The sequence below is a fragment of the Aptenodytes patagonicus genome, chromosome 7 (genome assembly GCF_965638725.1).
Source record: "Aptenodytes patagonicus chromosome 7, bAptPat1.pri.cur, whole genome shotgun sequence".
Lineage (NCBI taxonomy): Eukaryota > Metazoa > Chordata > Aves > Sphenisciformes > Spheniscidae > Aptenodytes > Aptenodytes patagonicus.
The window spans coordinates 16,426,791-16,432,790 of NC_134955.1; positions in this window are offsets into that span (position 1 = coordinate 16,426,791).

Genomic DNA, 6,000 nt, shown 5'->3' on the forward strand with positions numbered 1-6,000 from the left:
AGGATGAGAGGAAACGGCCTCAAGTTGCGCCAGGGGAGGTTTAGATTGGATGTGAGGAAAAATTTCTTTACTGAAAGAGTGGTGAAACATTGGAACAGGCTGCCCAGGGAAGCGGTTGAGTCCCCATCCCGTGTAGATGAGGCGCTTAGGGACATGGTTTAGTGGGCATGGTGGTGTTGGGTTGACGGTTGGACTCAATGATCTTAGAGGTCTTTTCCAACCTTAATGATTCTATGATTCTATGATTCTAAGGCAGGTGGGGCAGATGTACAGGAACAGGAGATGACAGTGGGACCACGATGCAATTCTCTGGTGGCCAAGTCCCTCAGTGGGGCACAAATCATCTCAGCATGCACAGTAACCCTCACCCAACATGCAGGTGTAGAACAGGACAAGCTGAGAAAGAGTCTTGCACATTTGGAAAGACCATTTGAAGCCACACGAGGGAAAGGTAAGCAAGCGTAGAGGCAACATACCTGAAGATCATCTACCTTATACTTTGGCTATACAACATTCCTTCCTTTCACATTGATGCTTTGCTTCTGAATCCTAAAACAGATGCACTTGGCTGCTGTGACTGAAAGACAAAACCTGGAGAACCTGTGTTTCATCTGTGGCTTGGGATTCATGCTCTGTGAGGACAGAAGTATCCTCATGGTTCACTGACAACCACTGCATGTAGAACTCTGTGTCTGACCGACTGTTGGGCCAGGCTTCTTTTTTCCAGTGACAATCCATTGCATTTGGGAACAAACGTCCTGTGAGACCCATTTGTCCAACTCATGACCATTTTCTTACATGTAGATCTGCCTGAAGTCAGGGGTTTCGACTGTCACTGTGGGGCAGACTATTACGATCCCGCCATTTGCAAGGAAGAGTTTTTATTTTTAGTCGGTTGTTTACAGAAGAGAGTCAGTAGGCCTGTACTGGTAGAGCAATACCTTTTTGTTACGAATGTCTTTACTTGGTCTTATGCCATCTGTGGGTTTCCTGAGGCTGGAGCCTAGACAATCCATGTGCTTGTCATACTAAGATTTGTACATTTGATTGCTACTTGCTGCAGTGTAAGTGGAAACTACGTTATTGCCATCAATAGGTAATATGTATGCTTTTTTCCCAGACCACTGGAGGGCAGCATTTCTATGAAAAAGAGCACTTGCACATAATCTCTTTAGTGCATCCATATATTTTTTTCCCAAACTCTTCCTCAGTTCAGGTACAGAGTATCATTTCACACCAAGACAACTGAAATTAATGGGCTGAATTCCTACATAGTGTAAATTCATCAATCTTCTTGGCACTTGACACACTATTGGCACCCTTACCTGTTGAAATTATCACAGCAATTTATGGCTTGCAAAGATGCACTTCTATGTGAAAAAACACAGGCTTTTGTGCCTATATGGCAAGGTATCCCTATGAGTTGCCTAAAGGTGGTTAGGATGAAGACCATCTTACAGCAAAGCATTTGTACAACAGCTTGTAGAGGGAGTCCTATTCTTCAAATGGGGCACATAATGCTCCCATTACAGATATAATACCATAGAAATACAAATGTATGCAGGGAGGAACATGTGTCATACTGGTCACTTCGTTCCTTTTGGAAAGGAAGCATGGTATGTGCTGAGCACACATGCTCTATGCTCTCGAAGGCTGTCCTCTACAGAACTAGACACTTGAAGCAGCTTGCAGTTTAAAGCCAGCTGCACAAAATGTAGTCCCAAACATGCCTTTCAAAAGCTTCACAAATGCCAATTACATTAAACGATATGAAAAAAGCAACAAAGTAATGTGCCTAATTAACAAAGCTAGAGATGGAGCCAGCCATTTGGTTTGAAGTGCTTCCAAGAGAGATGTTAAATCCAATGGTCAGGGCAACTCTGGAAGAAATAAATTAACATGCTGGGTTAATATTTCAAGCTCTGTGGGAGTAAACAGTGTGTGTGGTGAGGGGGAGCAAAGGTAAAAATATCACAGGGTGCTATTTTGTTTGTTTGTTTGCCAAGGACACTTTAGCTTTTGCCATTTATTATTCTTCATGGTATGCTAGAAAATATGCAAGAAGACATAAAAGTATCAGCGTTGCGTCAATGGATTTCCTAAATTTATCTTTTCCCCACCTGTTAAAGCTTAGCTTAAGGTCAAGAGAAACCACCATTTTGAGTGAATGAATTATGGGATAGACACATTCACAAAAAATACATTAGCAGTGTTCTTTTATGTTTAGTGCTATGAGCAACCACAGCTTAAAGATTTCTCTCACCATAGGACTTCTCTGAGAAATAAACTCTGGTGGCTTGTTCAGAGAATGTCCTGTACATGTCTTTTGTTCCACAATAGTTTTTTTCTGGTTCTTACAGCTAAGAACTGACTGATAGCTGTCTGATTCAAAATCTTAGATATCTGTCATTGGGTAAGCTCAGGCCATCACAAATTCCCAAGTTCCAGCAAGTACAGTGGCTTAAATCCTTTCCGGTACTCATCTGTTGGCAGGTCTTTCCACCTGCTCCTTCTTGAACAGTCTGCCCAGTCCCTAGGGAAAAGCAGGAAGATCGTCACGCACTGAACTTGCTTGTTGTGAGCTGGCTGCTCATGTTTCACCTGAATCTGTCATTTCGCCTCGTCTGCTCTCCGGCCTCTTTTTGCAATAGGAATTCTGAGTTCTACTGTGCATCAGGCAAAAAGAAAGCTATTCCTCAGATGTGGATGACGAAACATTATTCCCTCTTTTAAGTACAAATAATTATTATTAAAAAGAGATACAGAAAAGATGGATCAGATCGCTTAATCCTCACAGCTGCTAGTATGTAGTAATTCCTGCATGTATGTTTTGTAGCTGAAGCAACATCTTTGACATGTCTTCACTTTGTTGTGAGTGAAGGCATATACCCTTCAAGCACTCCACGACCACGACCATTACCTGTGGCCTTTTTTTGTTTGTTTTTGTGGTAAACCACACAATGTAGAAAGAGGGAAAAAAATCAAAAATAACATCTATTTCCATGTCTTCTATTTTAGACACCAGTGGTTACATTTCCAGACTTGCAGCTGAACCTTTAGGAACTTTGGTTGGCTGAGCAGATGTCTAGGCACATAAGGCTCCTCTATTAATTTGTCCCATTGCTATTTATGTACTTGTTAACTTTCTATCTAAAGACTAACATTAATTGGCCAGAGTGAATTAAAAGATTTTACTTTTTCTTAACCAAGATAATTAGTTTTATATTTTCAGCTCTGAAAGTTTTAATTCATATTCTGATATATCATCTCTAGCTTGATTTCCAACTGGACCAAATCCTCTTCAAATCTCTTGGGCCTTCAAACAGATGTGGCTGAAAATGCAAACCTTTGTGCATAAACATAATTTTTTTTCTTCCAAAGTACCTCAAAGTACATCCCTAAATATAAGCAACATTCTGCAGATGCTACTCAGTCTTAGCTTGGGAGGGGAGAAATAGTCAATAAGACAAGCAATGTAACATAACATGGAAACAAACCTGAAGAAGAATCCATTAGCAATCCAAATGCAAATATCTGGGTTTTGTCCCAACCAGAATTATAAGTATTTGTGGATATATAGGCAAACACACAGGCAAAACAGCTCCTAAGGACTGTATAAGCATACACTCAGGAAAACTGACAGTAATTTCATTGACTTCCCCTGTCACCTCTTCTGTGGTGCACTGTTATTTTAAGCAAACATCTCTCTGCTTGGATTATGGAGTGGTCAAACCGGGCTACAGAAGCACAGCATCACTGTAGTACTTCTGCATGAAGACCTTTTCATATACTGAAGAGTTCTTAAGGGGTTTAGCATGATAAAGCAAATAAGTAGCTAAAATACTTCTAAATATATAAACACAGAATGCAATCTTTTTCTCCACTTTTTAACAGGCAGGATACCTATAACCTAGAGAATAATTTTAAAAGAACCTGTCGAAATGTATTTTATTTTTGATCACAGTCTGAAAAATTCCATAGAAAGAAGGCCTTTATTATGGATTTGAGAACTGGGCACGTCTTTTCTCTCATCCCTTCATAGGAAAGCAAATAAACATGCTGTTGTAGGCTCTCTGGTAAGATAGGAATCCATCCTAGAAGCACAGAAAGGTCCAATTTTGCATGAGAACAGAGCATATCTGAAGGAAGATCCACTTCTGATTTCTTGTTGGCCAACTCTGAACATCTTGTGCCACTGTGATCTTTCTCTGCTTCCTTGTTATTCCCCAACCCCTTCTACTTGAATACCTAGAGGCAAGGAGTACAACTGCAAAACCTGGCAGGATCCACAGATGAATCAGACTGAATCAGTAAACAATGACTAAAAGCGCAGTGTCTTAGGAACAAGCATATCACTGTGCTTCGTAAGCTAAGCCTTTTAAATACAAACATGCTGCAAGTCTTGTATGTTAGCAGGAATCCCAGCCATGATCTGGAGGGCTGGTACAACCCTTTTCCACTGAGATTCTTACAGAAGGCTTTCCCAGGTCCTGGAAACTGGGTAGAGTATCTTCCTGTTCCCTGGAGTGCACAGACCATTATAGTACATCCCAGAAAGGGAAGGCTGAGGACAAGCTGATAGAGGTGCCATCTTTTCACTATTTGCCCTGATCTAGCTCCCAGCACCTCATTTAACTGGAACAAAAGGCTGCTGTTAATGCTGAGCCACAGGATCAGGCACAAGCCAGGATCAGGAAATCTGCATTCCCAGCAGCTGGCCCAAGATTTGCGACAGAAGGTGGATTTTGCTTTCCATTCACTCACACTTACATTGTATAAATCTTGGTTATTTACAAAAGAAAAGCAGCAGATTTCATCCTTAGTGCCAATTATTTAACTAGGACCACTGGAACTATTATACTTTATACCTCTTCATAGGCAGCATACAAAGAATTATTTCAACAGGATTAAATGTCATATTTCATGGGACTGGCTACGTAAATATTTACAAAGCTAGAGAACAGCAAAGACATCTCAGTTATTGATTCATGTCAAATATTGAGAAGCTGGGTTAATCAAGGGATTTAAGCAATGTTTTAGACCTTTGAGTCAGCATTGTTGAGATTTATTTGAACTACTCTTACCTTTCAACACCCAAAGTTTTACAAACTGTTTATAACAATAAAGATTTACAGGCCGTTTTCCCATCTGCTTGTCTGAGAACATTTCAGTCACTATTGCAAACTCAGAGTAGGCTGGAGAAGTAATAACAGTTGTAGAAAGTGAATCATTCAATAAAAACAAAGTTCTCACTTCAGTTAAAAAAAAAAAAGAAGAAAGATGTTCTAATTATTTTGATGTATTAGAGAAATAGTCAGCTGATAGGCGAGCATATATATTGTATAAAATGGAGCACGTTCTATACTCCTCAGTCAGAAACAGACCCTAATTTTTTTCGTGGTTAAATGAAAAAGAGATACTTGAGGCACTGAGAACTGCATACCTTGTTCAAGCACCTCCTGGTTCTGTATTTTGTATGTAGTATATGTGAAATACATATGTCTGTATCTGTATTTGTGTCTGTTGCTATGTTCATGCACCTGCAAACTGGCTGAGATTTTAAAAATGTAGTGACAGCGTTAGTAGAGCTTTGTTTTCAGAAAAAGCTGACTAGGCCAGTCTCAGAAAGTCAAGGACTTTTTAGGAATCCCCCAAACAAATAATCTAATCAAACAAAGCCAAATCACGAGCCATTTCTGAAACTCTAGTTACAGTACATGGTAAGAGTTAAATAGTTCAGAACTATGTGCGCTCGTTTACTCTTTTAGAAATGTAGATTTAAAGCCTTCAGGATGACTGCACTCAGCTCTTAGTAACACGTATTTAGCAGCTTCCACAAGCATGTTTTCGTTATGCATTGACATGAATCTTCGAATTGTATAAGCTGAATTTTCCTTGTCACAAGCTGCTTGTTTTGCTGGATCACGCCTAGATCAGCACGAAGAAGCCAAGAGACAAATCTATACCCTTCCTATAAACACACATTGTAACAAAGTGGCA